Below are 17,073 nucleotides of genomic sequence, written 5' to 3'. Positions count from 1 at the left end.
TATTGCAACAAAAAAATCCTGATTGTATGAGTTTTATTTTTTATTTTTTTTATCTTTTTCCTGTAATGAGTACAAAAATTGCAGTTAGTAATGCATAAGCAAGAGGATGGGGGTGGGGGGGGGGGGGGGGGGGGGTATAGCTGTCAATCCGTCCTCTCTAGCAGCACATTGTGATTTGGGTTTAGACTGGTTAACAGATCTCTCTGTCAGTGGGTATATATATATCTAGCGCCCTGCCCGACACAGCCTGTTTCTCATGCTAATAGTTTAAGTAGTCATCCTATGTCACCCATCACTAATACCATAAGATAGCAGCCTTCGCCAGCCTCTCGGCCGCAGCGTTAGCCTGTGTTAGCCAGCAGCACCCCAATACTTTACGGATTAGTACACATAATGATACATACATTTATACGCTTGTTACTTATGTGGTCAATGGGTGGGTGGGGGGGACTGGGACAGGGGTACGGAGAACATTTAGTTAGTTCCTATAGGGGCTTCCCTCATACCTCTTTACAGTATAGCACACTGTACACACAACCAAGTATAAAAGACATTACACATTCAACGCCAAACTAAACAGCACATACAGCTAATGAACACAAACAACCTGAACTAAACACACAGAAATGTCCAAACTTTCCCACACTTTTAAACCTCGAAACCAAAAGGGATGGGGGGACGAACGCATTAGTATCATCAAACACAAATAAGTGCTAAGGCAGGGAAGACACTCACTCCCTGACACTGTTTTCCTTTCCGCTGGGGAGCGTTCAGGGCTGAGCGTGAATCTGTCTGCTCCTCCTCCCGCTTAAACCTTCCCGGAGTGGGAATCTCTCTCCAGAGCTCGCCTGGCGGATTTCACCACGGCTGCCGCAGAGTGAGGTGCGTTTAAGAGGCGTGTAATGCTCCTCTACAGGCAGGGCCACGCAGCTGTCACCCGTGCATTAGTACAACCCTTTAATAAACGTGTTAAAACAGTGCCACAAAGTTTAGCCCCATTGTTGTTTGGAAAAAGTCTTTGAAGTGATCTGTTCCCTCGGCAACTGGTTGATTGACAGGTGGGTTGTCAGGCTGGTACAGAGGGTTGGAATACACCAACGACTCTCTTATGACGCCCTTACGAAGGGTCATAGGGGGAGGGGGAGACAGGTTTTGAATGGGAGAGATTGGGGAGATGGGGGAGACAGGCTCTATGAGGATGCCATACCACACACACACACACACACATTCTGTCATACGATCAACTCCCCAACACACTACCTCTCCCCCACACTTTCTCTCTATCTGTCTCCCATGCACACACTCCTTCTCATGCTCCATTTCCCTACATCCACACTCTGTCCATCCATGTCACTTCTCCATGGTGGCCATGATGAGTGTCATCACACAGTCAGCAGACTCCCAGCTCCATCTCCACCCAGATACAGGTACAGCCAGGTTGTGCTGAGGTTAGGTGATAGCAGCTAATTGCCATGGCCCTGTCCAAGATTATTGGACCTGTCCCATGTTACTAAAACTCTACATCTACCTCATCCTCTCAGTCTCTTCTCCTATTCCAGTTTCAGCTCCAGTCATCTCCCTCTCCTGGTTAGAGAATTGGGTCAGTAACTGGAAGGTTGCTAGATCGAATCCCCGAGCTGACAAGGTAAAAATCTGTCATTCTGCCCCTGAGCAAGGCAGTTAACACACTGTTCCCCAGGCACTAAGACGTGGATGTCTGATTCAGAGGGGTTGGGTTAAATGCAGAAGACACATTTCACTTTCCCTCACTGTCCCAGCCTTAGTCCTTCCCCAGGCCTCCACCAGCCCAGACCCTGGCCCCGCTCACTGCTACAGTCCCATCTCCAGCTAAAGGTCCAGCCACAGGCACGGTCCCTTCTATCCTTTCTTTCTTGGTCCCTCCATCTCTCGCTCTGTCTCCAGTCTGTCCAGTAATGGGTCATAAAGCTGGCCTGTGGCTGCCAAGCTCTCTCAGGAGACGCTGATCTAATGCTTCCACACATAATGACCCACGCCTGCCTGCCTGCTACACACATACTGTCATTTCCGTCCTCTTCTCTCTCTCTCTCTCCCTCTTTCCCATTCCCCAGGCCCATAGGAAGCAGTCCCTTCCTCTCTCTGTGCTGCAGGGTCACTCCCTCCCACATCCATCAGCTCTTAAGAGGCTCACACTCTGAATCTATCTCTCTATCACAAATTCTCTCGCTCTCTCCATCTATCTGTCTGTCTGTCTCTCTCCCTCTCTTCTTCTCTCTTCTAAACTCAAATAGACTGCTGTGAATCACCCTAAAATCTACCCAGGGCATCACAGAATATCCTCCCCTCTGCCCTCCTCTGGTCCACGGCTCGCTCCCTCGTTCCACAACTTGTCTTTCCCCTTTTCTCTCTTCATTCTCCTGCTTTTCTCTGTCTTCCTCTGGACTAGAGATGCTGTGTCAGTCGGATTCTGCTGGCTTTACTTTCCCTAATCCACAGGTCAGCATTTGGCATGCACAGACACAAATAGACATGCACACACACAAATAGACATGCACACACACAAATAGACATAAACACACACAAAATCACATGCACACACACACAAATAGACGTGCACAAATACAAATAGACACACACAAATAGACATGCACACAAGCGCACACGTGCGCATGCACACACAAACACACAAAAATAGTCGGGCCTCTCATTCTCCCCAATAACAGGTTCAATTAGAACCACATGTGTAATCATGGTTGAAACTAAGGCAATGTGGCAGCGGCTCAACACTCACGTCAATCACCTAACTGATGACCACAGCCAGCACTCTCATCACCAGCGAGCTACCTCCACACACATAACAAAGCTTTAAAACTTCAACATTTCAATTCTTAACTGATTGATTTTTATTTTTTCTAAAAAACAACACATTTTCCAGACTTTTTGGCTTCCTCAAAAAAAACAGCCAACACATGCATTGACTATGAACTGCAAACATAAGCATTTCATTTGTCCTTTTTCCACAGAATCTGTTTTAATGGAAGTACTGTGATGGAGGCAAAAAGCAGGATATCCACTGGGTCAAATCCTACACATACCAGCATCATGTATCGCTGGCTTTCCACCTCTCTTTAAAAACACTTTGGAGCAGCAGATAAAGCCACTCAACCAATGGGCAGCAGTAGTTTTGGTCTGGCAGGAGAGGTTTAATGTAGAGGGGAATAGAGAGACAGGCAGACAGAGTGAGTCCTCAGAAAAGTGTTCAATATTAGCAATGCTCAGGACATGAAAAACTTCACAAACTACTGTCCATCTCACTTGACTGGAGCCCATGTGAATTTTGAATGGGCACTCTTATATACACATGCACACGCACACACACACACACACACACACACACACACACACACACACACACACACACACACACACACACACACACACACACACTCATGGTAGGAACACTTATATTATGTTGATGGACCACCACCATAAAGTTGGTGTGCATTAAGCCACAAATGGAATGTTTTGAAGCAGTCAGATTCATATTATAATACAGCAGTCAGATTCATATTATAATACAGCAGTCAGATTCATATTATAATACAGCAGTCAGATTCATATTATAATACAGCAGTCAGATTCATATTATAATACAGCAGTCAGCTTCATATTATAATACAGCAGTCAGATTCATATTATAATACAGCAGTCAGATTCATATTATAATACAGCAGTCAGATTCATATTATAATACAGCAGTCAGATTCATATTATAATACAGCAGTCAGATTCATATTATAATACAGCAGTCAGATTCATATTATAATACAGCAGTCAGATTCATATTATAATACAGCAGTCAGATTCATATTATAATACAGCAGTCAGATTCATATTATAATACAGCAGTCAGATTCATATTATAATACAGCAGTCAGCTTCATATTATAATACAGCAGTCAGATTCATATTATAACACAGCAGTCAGATTCATATTATAATACAGCAGTCAGATTCATATTATAATACAGCAGTCAGATTCATATTATAATACAGCAGTCAGATTCATATTATAATACAGCAGTCAGATTCATATTATAATACAGCAGTCAGATTCATATTATAATACAGCAGTCAGATTCATATTATAATACAGCAGTCAGATTCATATTATAATACAGCAGTCAGCTTCATATTATAATACAGCAGTCAGCTTCATATTATAATACAGCAGTCAGATTCATATTATAATACAGCAGTCAGATTCATATTATAATACAGCAGTCAGATTCATATTATAATACAGCAGTCAGATTCATATTATAATACAGCAGTCAGATTCATATTATAATACAGCAGTCAGATTCATATTATAATACAGCAGTCAGATTCATATTATAATACAGCAGTCAGATTCATATTATAATACAGCAGTCAGATTCATATTATAATACAGCAGTCAGCTTCATATTATAATACAGCAGTCAGATTCATATTATAATACAGCAGTCAGATTCATATTATAATACAGCAGTCAGATTCATATTATAATACATTAGTCAGATTCATATTATAATACAGCAGTCAGATTCATATTATAATACAGCAGTCAGCTTCATATTATAATACAGCAGTCAGATTCATATTATAATACAGCAGTCAGATTCATATTATAATACAGCAGTCAGATTCATATTATAATACAGCAGTCAGATTCATATTATAATACAGCAGTCAGATTCATATTATAATACAGCAGTCAGATTCATATTATAATACAGCAGTCAGCTTCATATTATAATACAGCAGTCAGATTCATATTATAATACAGCAGTCAGATTCATATTATAATACAGCAGTCAGATTCATATTATAATACAGCAGTCAGATTCATATTATAATACAGCAGTCAGATTCATATTATAATACAGCAGTCAGATTCATATTATAATACAGCAGTCAGATTCATATTATAATACAGCAGTCAGATTCATATTATAATACAGCAGTCAGATTCATATTATAATACAGCAGTCAGCTTCATATTATAATACAGCAGTCAGATTCATATTATAACACAGCAGTCAGATTCATATTATAATACAGCAGTCAGATTCATATTATAATACAGCAGTCAGATTCATATTATAATACAGCAGTCAGATTCATATTATAATACAGCAGTCAGATTCATATTATAATACAGCAGTCAGATTCATATTATAATACAGCAGTCAGCTTCATATTATAATACAGCAGTCCGCTTCATATTATAATACAGCAGTCAGCTTCATATTATAATACAGCAGTCAGATTCATATTATAATACAGCAGTCAGATTCATATTATAATACAGCAGTCAGATTCATATTATAATACAGCAGTCAGATTCATATTATAATACAGCAGTCAGATTCATATTATAATACAGCAGTCAGATTCATATTATAATACAGCAGTCAGATTCATATTATAATACAGCAGTCAGATTCATATTATAATACAGCAGTCAGATTCATATTATAATACAGCAGTCAGATTCATATTATAATACAGCAGTCAGCTTCATATTATAATACAGCAGTCAGCTTCATATTATAATACAGCAGTCAGATTCATATTATAATACAGCAGTCAGATTCATATTATAATACAGCAGTCAGATTCATATTATAATACAGCAGTCAGATTCATATTATAATACAGCAGTCAGCTTCATATTATAATACAGCAGTCAGATTCATATTATAATACAGCAGTCAGATTCATATTATAATACAGCAGTCAGATTCACATTATAATACAGCAGTCAGCTTCATATTATAATACAGCAGTCAGATTCATATTATAATACAGCAGTCAGATTCATATTATAATACAGCAGTCAGATTCATATTATAATACAGCAGTCAGATTCATATTATAATACAGCAGTCAGATTCATATTATAATACAGCAGTCAGATTCATATTATAATACAGCAGTCAGATTCATATTATAATACAGCAGTCAGATTCATATTATAATACAGCAGTCAGATTCATATTATAATACAGCAGTCAGATTCATATTATAATACAGCAGTCAGATTCATATTATAATACAGCAGTCAGCTTCATATTATAATACAGCAGTCAGATTCATATTATAATACAGCAGTCAGCTTCATATTATAATACAGCAGTCAGATTCATATTATAATACAGCAGTCAGATTCATATTATAATACAGCAGTCAGCTTCATATTATAATACAGCAGTCAGATTCATATTATAATACAGCAGTCAGATTCATATTATAATACAGCAGTCAGATTCATATTATAATACAGCAGTCAGATTCATATTATAATACAGCAGTCAGATTCATATTATAATACAGCAGTCAGATTCATATTATAATACAGCAGTCAGATTCATATTATAATACAGCAGTCAGATTCATATTATAATACAGCAGTCAGCTTCATATTATAATACAGCAGTCAGCTTCATATTATAATACAGCAGTAAATACAGTTGTATCATTTTATAGTATAGTAAAGCATTCAAGTATTAGCGTGTTTATTGTACATATTTTTTGACAATCTGGAACATGTTTTAGTCACACCCAGACTCTGATACACAGCCAGTTAAAACCCTGACTACAGACCAGACACACCCAGACTCTGATACACAGCCAGTTAAAACCCTGACTACAGACCAGACACACCCAGGCTCTGATACACAGCCAGTTAAAACCCTGACTACAGACCAGACACACCCAGGCTCTGATACACAGCCAGTAAAAACCCTGACTACAGACCAGACACACCCAGGCTCTGACACACAGCCAGTTAAAACCCTGACTACAGACCAGACACACCCAGGCTCTGATACACAGCCAGTTAAAACCCTGACTACAGACCAGACACACCCAGGCTCTGACACACAGCCAGTTAAAACCCTGGCTACAGACCAGACACACCCAGACTCTGATACACAGCCAGTTAAAACCCTGACTACAGACAAGACACACCCAGGCTCTGATACACAGCCAGTTAAAACCCTGGCTACAGACCAGACACACCCAGGCTCTGATACACAGCCAGTTAAAACCCTGACTACAGACACGACACACCCAGGCTCTGATACACAGCCAGTTAAAACCCTGACTACAGACCAGACACACCCAGGCTCTGATACACAGCCAGTTAAAACCCTGACTACAGACCAGACACACCCAGGCTCTGACACACAGCCAGTTAAAACCCTGACTACAGACCAGACACACCCAGGCTCTGATACACAGCCAGTTAAAACCCTGACTACAGACCAGACACACCCAGGCTCTGATACACAGCCAGTTAAAACCCTGACTACAGACCAGACACACCCAGGCTCTGATACACAGCCAGTTAAAACCCTGGCTACAGACCAGACACACCCACGGCTCTGATACACAGCCAGTCAAAACCCTGACTACAGACCAGACACACCCAGGCTCTGACACACAGCCAGTTAAAACCCTGACTACAGACCAGACACACACAAACACACAAACTTTGCCTAACTACAACCAAAACACGTTCAAACACACATAAAGTTTGTCTATCTGTCCCACCCTGATAGTGTCATCTAATCACTATTACTGCAGTGTTGCATTTCGCAAAATCACTACTGACATTACAGATGCTGCTCAGCAAATAGTGAACAGACTTTGCTTTCCTTTTACTCAATATAACATAATAGAAATTCCAAAAACATTTTACACACTACACAAATTCAAGGAAAATATTATCTACAACACTGAGAATCCAGCAATAATAGAAACTCAACAAATCAGAAGAGAAACGTGTGAGACGGAGAAACGTGCAGGACAAATTCAACAACAGGACATGAAAAACAGTCAGCTGCCGAGGAAAATATGAAAAAAAACGTCTGATTTTACTGTCTGCAGCTGGACACAATAGCAGATAGAGCAGAGAGAGTCAGCCTTTTTCTGACACCTCTAGCTTCCTGGCTGTGTCCACTTCAATTCCAAATCACTTCTTTCCCCTCTCAAATACCCTGTCTATTATCTCACAAGCTCTCCTTTTCTCAAACTGCTCTTCTCACATATTCTTTATATTATATTTAAACAGACTGTTCTCATCTAAAATCCTATTATCTTTCTTAGATACCACATGTATAGAAAAGTAAGAGAGCACTGTTAGTATCTAAATACAATTTTCAAATAATTCCTAGGTAACTACCATCTCAAATGGAGTGTAAAATGTCCCTCTCTCCTTCTCTCTGAGAGGGGCGACCCTCACTGCTCCAGTCTCTCTCTCAGCCCAGCAGCAGGTATGTATGTCTGTTTGAGCTGAGGATCTTCAATAATGATAATAGAGTAATTCAGCTGACACGTTTCTCTTAAGCTACTTCAAATGATGTCATATCTTCAGTATATGTGGCCCATGCGGGAATCAAACCCACAACTCTGGAATTGCAATCATCATGCTCCAACCAACTGTGCCAAAGCAACCACTTTCTCCTGTCTTAAAGCCAGGTCTGGATCTCTAGACCACAGCAAACATGACACACACCGCTGTGAAATCCCCTGCTTTCTCTCACCCTAAACTCTAAAGCCATTCCAAAAAAATGGAATCAGTTCAGTTGAAATTTCCCAACACTTTGGTTATGAGCAAAGTAAGATAGAACTGAAAATAGAATAACACAATCAGAAAGATTAAATCAGGTAAAAAAATCTAAATAAATCTGGACATACCTAAAAGAGGTGAACTGCTTTTAGTCAAATAAAACATTTAAAATACTCTTTCAAAGAATTTGTCTGGTTTTAAATAATTAGTGGGGCTAACAGATTACTTTTGTTTGTTCAGTTACAAAGTCCCTTCAATTTTATATTTTCTTAAGGAATAAAAGCTCATCATGATTTTATAAATAACCCACTGATCTCAGAGAAGAAAATCAGCCCAGGTGTGTTTTTGAACAATTAAAATAACTAGTCCCCGGGTGTGAATATATTTTATGCCACCACACATACCACCAACCAAATCCATGTTTTCCTGCCTGGCAGAAGAGTTATGACATGGATATAAAATGTGAAATACAGCTCTTTCATTCTCTCTAAAAAGTATATTAAACCTCCATCAGTAGTGCAATTAAAACTGTGTCACCGTCGCGTTGCAGAAATGCCACCCGTGGCACGCACAGCCTCGGAGCGAAGGACAGGGGGACAGGAGCCACAAAACAACATGGAGAGAGAGGGAGCGGGAACACACCAAATTAATTAATTATGTCAAATGCCCCAGCGTCCATCAATCAAAAGAAAAACGGCAATGATCTGCCTTTTTCTTTTTAATGACTTACAGACCAATGGCACCGCGCCGCAACCAATAGCAAATAATTGTAATTTCATTTCTCCATCATGCCGGACATCATTGCGTCTGACGTGCAGGAATGTCCCAGATGAAGGCTGATATTTAGGGAGCTCAGGGACGGTAATGTAGGGAGATATATGGGTGTGCTCAAATTTAGGAAATCAACCGCAACAATATGGCGGTGGTGTCTGTGAAAACTTCTACATAACCTTGTGAGATGTTGAAAATGGCCTACTTGTTTGAGACAATGCAATTATTTAAAATGAATTATGAATTTATCAATTTAGTAGAAAGTAGATTAGGAAATTATTTAAAGGCTTTTATAGGACATTACAAAACAAACAAAAAACTTTCATAATGAAATATAGAATGAATATTCGAAGAAAAACAACTCTAAACGCCGGAATGCTCAAATGTGTTAAAATGGGTCTCCTCACAAAAGCGCGCATCCAGAGCATTTGGCTATTTTGTTGATGAGTCCTATTGCACCCGACAACTTTTCAACACTAGCATAACTTTTTAGAATTTGTATATTTTTAAATGTATAGTTATTCATATTCCAAATGGATTCCATATGCGTCAGTTACAAAATAGATATTTTCATAATTAAATCAATAAAGATTGTGAGGCCATGTGTCTATCCTTTATCTTAGAAGTTGTAGAATAATTGTATAAAACAAAACGAAGACGTTATCAGCTAAAACGGGATCTTCTCGGCTTTTCATGCCTTTTGCTTTTCTGATAGGTAAGTATATCCGATTCTGATTAATAGATTATGCATGGCTAATAACCAATAATAATCAACGACATAAATTGTTCCATGCGCTTCACACCAACTTTGATTTTGAAGCACAATTGCACGTATCACCAACAGTAGGCTAGGCCTATAGCCTATTGTTTGGTAAACTGAATCAATAATAACAATAGCCTACAATTACAGTAGATCTCTATTGTATTTGACACAATTGTGAATAAATTCAAATAAAAGGGACACTAGCCTTCCATAAAGACTGAGACCAAACCTTCCATACCACCCGGATTGAAGTCTGCAAAACACAAGCCCAAAATCAGCAGACAACATCCTTTAAAAATATTTAAAAGTTTGACCGTAAAAACGAATTATTTAGGCATATTAGTGTTATTGTCTAAATTAATTATAAAATCATTTAAAGGCCTAATCATAGATTTTATGTGGTCCCTTAAAATGTATCTTTAATCCAAATTCAACCATCGCAAATCTAGTGAGACCTCGTTCGGTGTGTGGTGAACGGGTAATAAACGATCAAAAATAATTCAAACGATGACCGAATGGGTGTGTACATTTACACCCGTTATTGGAGACGCGATTAATCAAAGTATTTTACAAAGGACTCGTTTAGCGTTCGACGGTTGTGCACCTCCGTGCATTTGCTGCTTTCATTCAAATTCACTCCGAACATCTTTGTAGGCCAGCTTTGTCTGAAAACTTTTTGTTGTTTCATGTGCGAGCGTTTGTGAACCTGACACCTTCCATAAGCGGCGAGGCAGCATGCAGCCACTGCTCCTGCAGTCCACAACTATAACTATCATTTCACACCTACATTTTAAAATAAAAATCAAGTAGGCATATTCCCAAAGTATGTATACTAAAGTATATGGATTTCATATTAAAACTGCAATCTGCTATTTTGATAGCACGTGTTTATCTAGGGGAGAGGTCGCGAGAAACTCGCTCGTGGGTCCTTGCCATTTTCGACAAACTTTTTTCTATTGTACAAAATGAAGAACGACTTCAAAGTGCATGGCCTGAAAAGTAGCTGATTTAAAGTTTCATGTTTGGACTACCGTGTATGCCAGCCTTGGTGAAACGCACATTAGGCAATAATTGCCTAGCCATTCGCTCAATATTGGGTAAGATTTTGTTATTATTGGTTTATAACACTTTTGCTGAAAACAAAGATAGCCATAAACAAGTCCAATTTTTGCAGTGTTCGAACTCAACAACACGCGCGCACACACTTTCACTCTTGGAAAAACACATGGACAGAGAGACAGAGGAGAAGAAATGACAATTAAGAGGGATGGAGAATATGTAGATACGTGTATCAACCTGTTCTTGTTTTCTGAAGAAGTCAACTTTCACACCAGTGGCTGGACCATGTGGACAGCCCCGCTTCTGCTCGGCGCAACACCACACGGCGAGTCCCCTCACCGCTACAAAGACTCAAGGCAAAATAACAAAAAGAGAGAAATCTTGGAATCTAAGATTGGTATCGCAGGACCATTACTTTCAACGACAACCGTCTTCGTTAGTTACTCCGTGCTTCCTTCCTTTCTTGTCTTTTGTTGTGCGTTCTCTCTCTAGGAGTGGGCACTGTAGCTAGTGAAGTCAGAACAATACTAGTGCCACTAACTCACACACAGGCTGCATGCGCAGCCCTTGGGGAAGTTGATGGAGAGAAAGCACACAGCTTTTCGGGCTGTTCGTTGCCGGCTCTCCTCACTCTGATCTGATCCTGCTATCTCGCCGTTATTCAGATCTTAACCCCTCCACAAGTCCCAATGACGATAATCGACTCAGTTTTTGGCATCCCATCTGTCGCTCGCTCTTTCGCTAGCAAATCAGTGTTGAATTATTCGGGTTGTGTGTTGGTTGAGGATATGTTGGGGGATAGTTTGCTCTCTACCGTAATGCCTCTAAAACAGGTGCTCGTTCACATATTTCTGTGCCTTGCTAGTGGCAGAAAAAGGCGCTTCACATGGCCGGGTGGCAAGCGGCAATTGCACCGCGAGAAAATCCGCCTACCATGTTTAGAGCACTGGAGGCTCCTCAGAGGAGGAAGGGGAGGACCGTCCTCCTCAGTGAATTTCATTAAACAAATATTTTTTTCAAACATTTAAAAAGTTAACATTTTTAGATAAAACTATACTAAATATATTCACGTCACCAAATCATTGATGTTTTGCATTGAAGGTCTACAGTAGCCTCAACAGCACTCTGTCGGGTAGCTCCATGTTGTAGCCGGAGGACAGCTAGTCACATTGACTTTAATACAAAACCTATGAGGCTCATGGTTCTCACCAACTTCAATAGACTTACACAGTAATTATGACAACTTCTGGAGGACTTCCTCCAACCTATCAGAACTGACATGTTGTCCTCACAATCAAAGGATCAGAGAATGAATCTAGTACTGAAAGCACAAGCTACAGCTAGCTAGCCTTGCACTGTGTAAAATGTGGTGAGTAGTTGACTCAAAGAGAAAGACAATAGTTAAACAGTTTTGAACAAATTAATTTCTTCCAAAATGAAGGAGAAGCAAGAAAGAGATAGAGAGAGATGTTGTAAAACAAAAAATCACTTTCAGTGAAAGATCAGCCAGATACAGGCAAGAGTGTGCAAAGCGGTATTGAATGTGTCACTCTCTGTCCATGTGTCACTGTCTGTCACCTCAAATTTTAGTCTCGACCTGTGGGCACCTATGTTGTAAACTTTCATTCATAGGCTAGGTTGTAGCAACCTCATGATAGGTATAGGGAAATTAAAGTATCATGTAGTAGCCTAAACCTGTCATGGAAGACTGTCATTCATATTCCATTCACCAAGTTCAATTTAACAGCGACAGATTTATGCTGAAAATAGAAATAAGGCCATGCTCATGAAAAAAAAGAATTGTCCTCCCTCATCTTAAACGGCACCGACCGCCACTGGTGTAGAGAGACCAGCAGTCCTGGTTGTTTTCAGCTCAAATGTTTTCATTAAAACATTGTTTAATATGTTGACAAGATTAACTCAGCTCATTGGTCAAACATGCGTGGCAGCCGCTCAAGACTTCAGCAAATGTTATCTTTTAGTGCCTCAAGCTGCAAGCCAACCCTGCAGCTCATGGGAGCAAGCAACAGTAACCGTGCTGCTTGCAAAACTGCTTGCGTTTTGCCACGCTACTCCAATTGAAATCTATCATTGGGTTTTGACCGGAGGCAGCCAGTAGTGGTGTGTGGGTAACATCAGTGAGGAAGCCAAGCCAAGCCAGTAAAAAGACCATATAACAGAAGGCCATATTACAACCTATGTTGTGATAATTGCGTTGTTTGCTCAATAGCCCATTCATTCTTACGCAAAGGCAAAGACAAGTCACACAGTGGCGGAATAAATTCAACTATACATCCGTTTGTTTCATCACAAAACTGGAGAGCAACATCTGTCTGGTAAAGTCTACAAAGCAAACATTGCATCTAACAAACAGTTATGACCTGCAGCATGGTCAAGCAAGTTCATGTTTTCAACAGTTTACTAAACAACTACTGATTGAGAACCACAGAGTTAGTGCAAGTCAGCACAAAGACAACAGGAGCACTGCCTCCGCTATTCCAGCACCATTTCAACTTAAACATTTAAACATTGTGGACCCAAGGAAGAGTAGCTGCTGATTTCGCAAGAGCTAATGGGGATCCTAATAAAATACCAATACAAAATCAGCAAGGTTATACAGTGGGGCAAAAAAGTATTTAGTCAGCCATCAATTGTGCCAGTTCTCCCACTTAAAAAGATGAGAGAGGCCTATAATTTTCATCATAGGTACACTTCAACTGTGACAGACAAAATGAGAAAAATAAATCCAGAAAATCACATTGTAGGATTTTTAATTAATTAATTTTCAAATTATGGTGATTAGATGGGATTATGCTGGTTCATTGTTTAGCTAGCTACCTACATGTCTAAACAAAAAATTCACTTCGCCAGATGATTACATGACCCATCTAGTTTACCTGGTGTATCTTGGGATGATTACAGCCATCTATTGTATTTCATGTGTACATGTCTAGACAATAGTGACCCATCCACTTAGCTAGATGTGGTTGGGGGGTGGTTATAGCATTTCTTTCACACAACCTATCAATTTAGACAAGTGTGTCGGGCAAGCGTCATCTAATAATTATAAAATATTTATAAAATAAATATGGACACTTCCTGTTTTTGATATTGCTACTATGCAAGTTACCATTTCACTGTACAATTTACGCCTTCTGTATCCTGTGCTGTTTCCTTCTGTATCCTGTGCTGTTTCCTTCTGTATCCTGTACTGTTTCCTTGTGTATCCTGTGCTGTTTCCTTCTGTATCCTGTGCTGTTTCCTTCTGTATCCTGTACTGTTTCCTTCTGTATCCTGTGCTGTTTCCTTCTGTATCCTGTGCTGTTTCCTTCTGTATCCTGTGCTGTTTCCTTGTGTATCCTGTGCTGTTTCCTTCTGTATCCTGTGCTGTTTCCTTCTGTATCCTGTGCTGTTTCCTTCTGTATCCTGTACTGTTTCCTTCTGTATCCTGTGCTGTTTCCTTCTGTATCCTGTGCTGTTTCCTTCTGTATCCTGTACTGTTTCCTTGTGTATCCTGTGCTGTTTCCTTCTGTATCCTGTGCTGTTTCTTCTGTATCCTGTGCTGTTTCCTTCTGTATCCTGTGCTGTTTCCTTCTGTATCCTGTACTGTTTCCTTGTGTATCCTGTGCTGTTTCCTTCTGTATCCTGTGCTGTTTCCTTCTGTATCCTGTACTGTTTCCTTCTGTATCCTGTGCATGTGACAAATAAACTTCGATTTTATTTGATATAGTGTGTGTTTACTAGAGATGTGAAGAACAACATGACCTGGACTGGATATAGGCCAAGGACTAGATAAACTGTATTTTTACTTGCCATTTTTCCTTATTGTAGGCTACTTCTTTAGCCACTACTTACTCTGTTTAGCACATGGCCTCACATGTAAATCCATAAATGGATGGTTGGGGCTAACGCTAAAGAGGGTGTGAATGATGCTGAATGGGTGCAGACAAAGAAGAGCTCTCCAGTTGGTGTACCAAAATATTCAAGGGCCATTTTCTCAAAAGTGGGGTGACAAGTTTATCAACTTTCAAAGCAGAATTACGTTCCCATTGTTCCTCAATTGCAATGTATGATATACAATTTTCTAGCTCTGACACCATTTCAAATTTTGGTACATAGGACCGACTCCATATGCTTAGTTTAGTACACTGAAAACAAAGTTAAAGATACCAAAAACAACTTAGTCCAATCAATGTTGCTAAATATCATGTGGCTGTCCATGGTACTGATTGCAGTCTGTGTGTGTGGGTGTGTTTGTCTGTGTGTATGCGTGCGTGCGCAAGTAAAAAAAAAAATGTTTACTCACCCTACTCGTAAACTAGTTGAATGCCAATGCCATCCTGCTCTCTTTTATGTTGGCAAAATGGTCTACGGCTCTGTCATACAGTACACTTTTATTTGATTTTTGATTTTTAAAAAGTGTACTTTTTACCTCTTTTTCATGATATCAATTGGTAGTTACAGTCTTGTCCCATCGCTGCAACTCCCCTATGGACTCGAGAGAGGTGAAGTTTGAGAGCCATGCATCCCCCTAAACATGACCCTGCCAAGCCGCACTGCTTCTTGACACACTGCTCGCTTAACCCGGAAGCCAGCCGCACCAATGTGTTGGATGAAACACCGTCCAGCTGGCGACCAATGTCAGATTGCAGGCGCCCGTCCCGCCACAAGGAGTCACTAGATCGCAATGGGATAAGGAGATCCCGGGCAGCCAAACCCTCCCCTAACCCGGACGATGCTGGGCCAATTGTGCGTCGCCTCATGGGTCTCACTGTCACGACCGACTGTGACACAGCCTGGGATCGAACCCGGGGCTGTAGTGACACCTCAAGCACTGCAATGCAATGCCTTAGACCCCTACACTTTTTGTTTTTGTTGTCATAGGCAAACTAGCTAAAATGCTTGCTAGCTTAACTTCCTCAAATGGACAACAATGAACTAGCTAAGTTAGCTAGCTATCTAGGCTACATATTGAACTTCAATCGTCTCAGGCCAGTTGCACAATATAAGCATTTATGGTTACAGTGCATTCGGAAAGTATTCAGACACTTTGACTTTTCCAACATTTTGTTATGTTACAGCCTTATTCTAAAAATCCTCATCAATCTTCACACAATACCCCATAATGACAAAGCAAAAACAGTCCCCCCCCCCCCCCCCCCCATTGATCATCTTTGATATGTTTCTACAACTTGATTGGTCCACCTGTGGTAGATTCAATTGATTGGACATGATTTGGAAAGGCACACAGCTGTCTATATATGTATGGTCCCACTGTTGACAGTGCATGTCAGAGCAAAAACCAATCCATGAGGTCAAAGGAATTGTCCATAGAGTTCAGAAACAGGATTGTGTCGAGGCACAGATCTGGGGAAGGGTACTAAAGTATGTCCGCAGCATTGAAGTTCCACAAGAACACAGTGGCCTCCATCATTCTTAAATGGAAGAAGTTTGGAACCACCAAGACTCTTCCTAGAGCAGGCTACCATACTGAGAAATCGGAAGAGAACGGTCTTGGTCATAGAGGTGACCAAGAACCTGATGGTTACTCTGACAGAGCTTCAGAGTTCCTCAGTGAAGATGGGAGAACCTTCCAGAAGGACAACCATCTCTGCAGCACTCCATCAATCAGGCCTTTATAGTAGAGTGGCCAGATGGATGCCACTCCTCATTAAAAGGCACATGACAGCCCGTTTGGAGTTTGCCAAAAGGCACCTAAAGGACCCTCAGACCATGAGAAACAAGATTATCTGGTCTGATGAAACCAAGATTGAAGTATTTGGCCTGAATGTCAAGAGTCACGTCTGGAGGAAACCTGGCACCATCCCTACTGTGAAGCATGGTGGTGGCAGCATCATGCTGTGGGGATGTTTTTCAGTGG

General features: G+C 40.4%; 1 protein-coding gene across 11 annotated transcripts in view; it reads right to left on the bottom strand.

Annotated features, from left to right (window-relative positions):
• The window catches only part of LOC139413462 (forkhead box P4), a 190,873-nt gene extending 178,904 nt beyond the window's left edge, over positions 1–11,969 (bottom strand). For 9 of the 11 annotated variants that reach the window (XM_071160883.1, XM_071160888.1, XM_071160889.1 and 6 more), the window contains exon 1: positions 11,430–11,969. The gene's annotated coding sequence lies outside the window, so the exon portion shown is untranslated. The remainder of the gene's footprint in view (positions 1–11,429) is intronic. The other 2 variants (XM_071160890.1, XM_071160891.1) reach the window with 2 other exon arrangements.
• Positions 11,970–17,073: the final 5,104 nt, after the last annotated feature.

This window comes from Oncorhynchus clarkii, chromosome 7, assembly GCF_045791955.1.
Source record: "Oncorhynchus clarkii lewisi isolate Uvic-CL-2024 chromosome 7, UVic_Ocla_1.0, whole genome shotgun sequence".
Taxonomy (NCBI): domain Eukaryota; kingdom Metazoa; phylum Chordata; class Actinopteri; order Salmoniformes; family Salmonidae; genus Oncorhynchus; species Oncorhynchus clarkii.
This window is presented reverse-complemented; position numbering and strand designations above follow the sequence as displayed.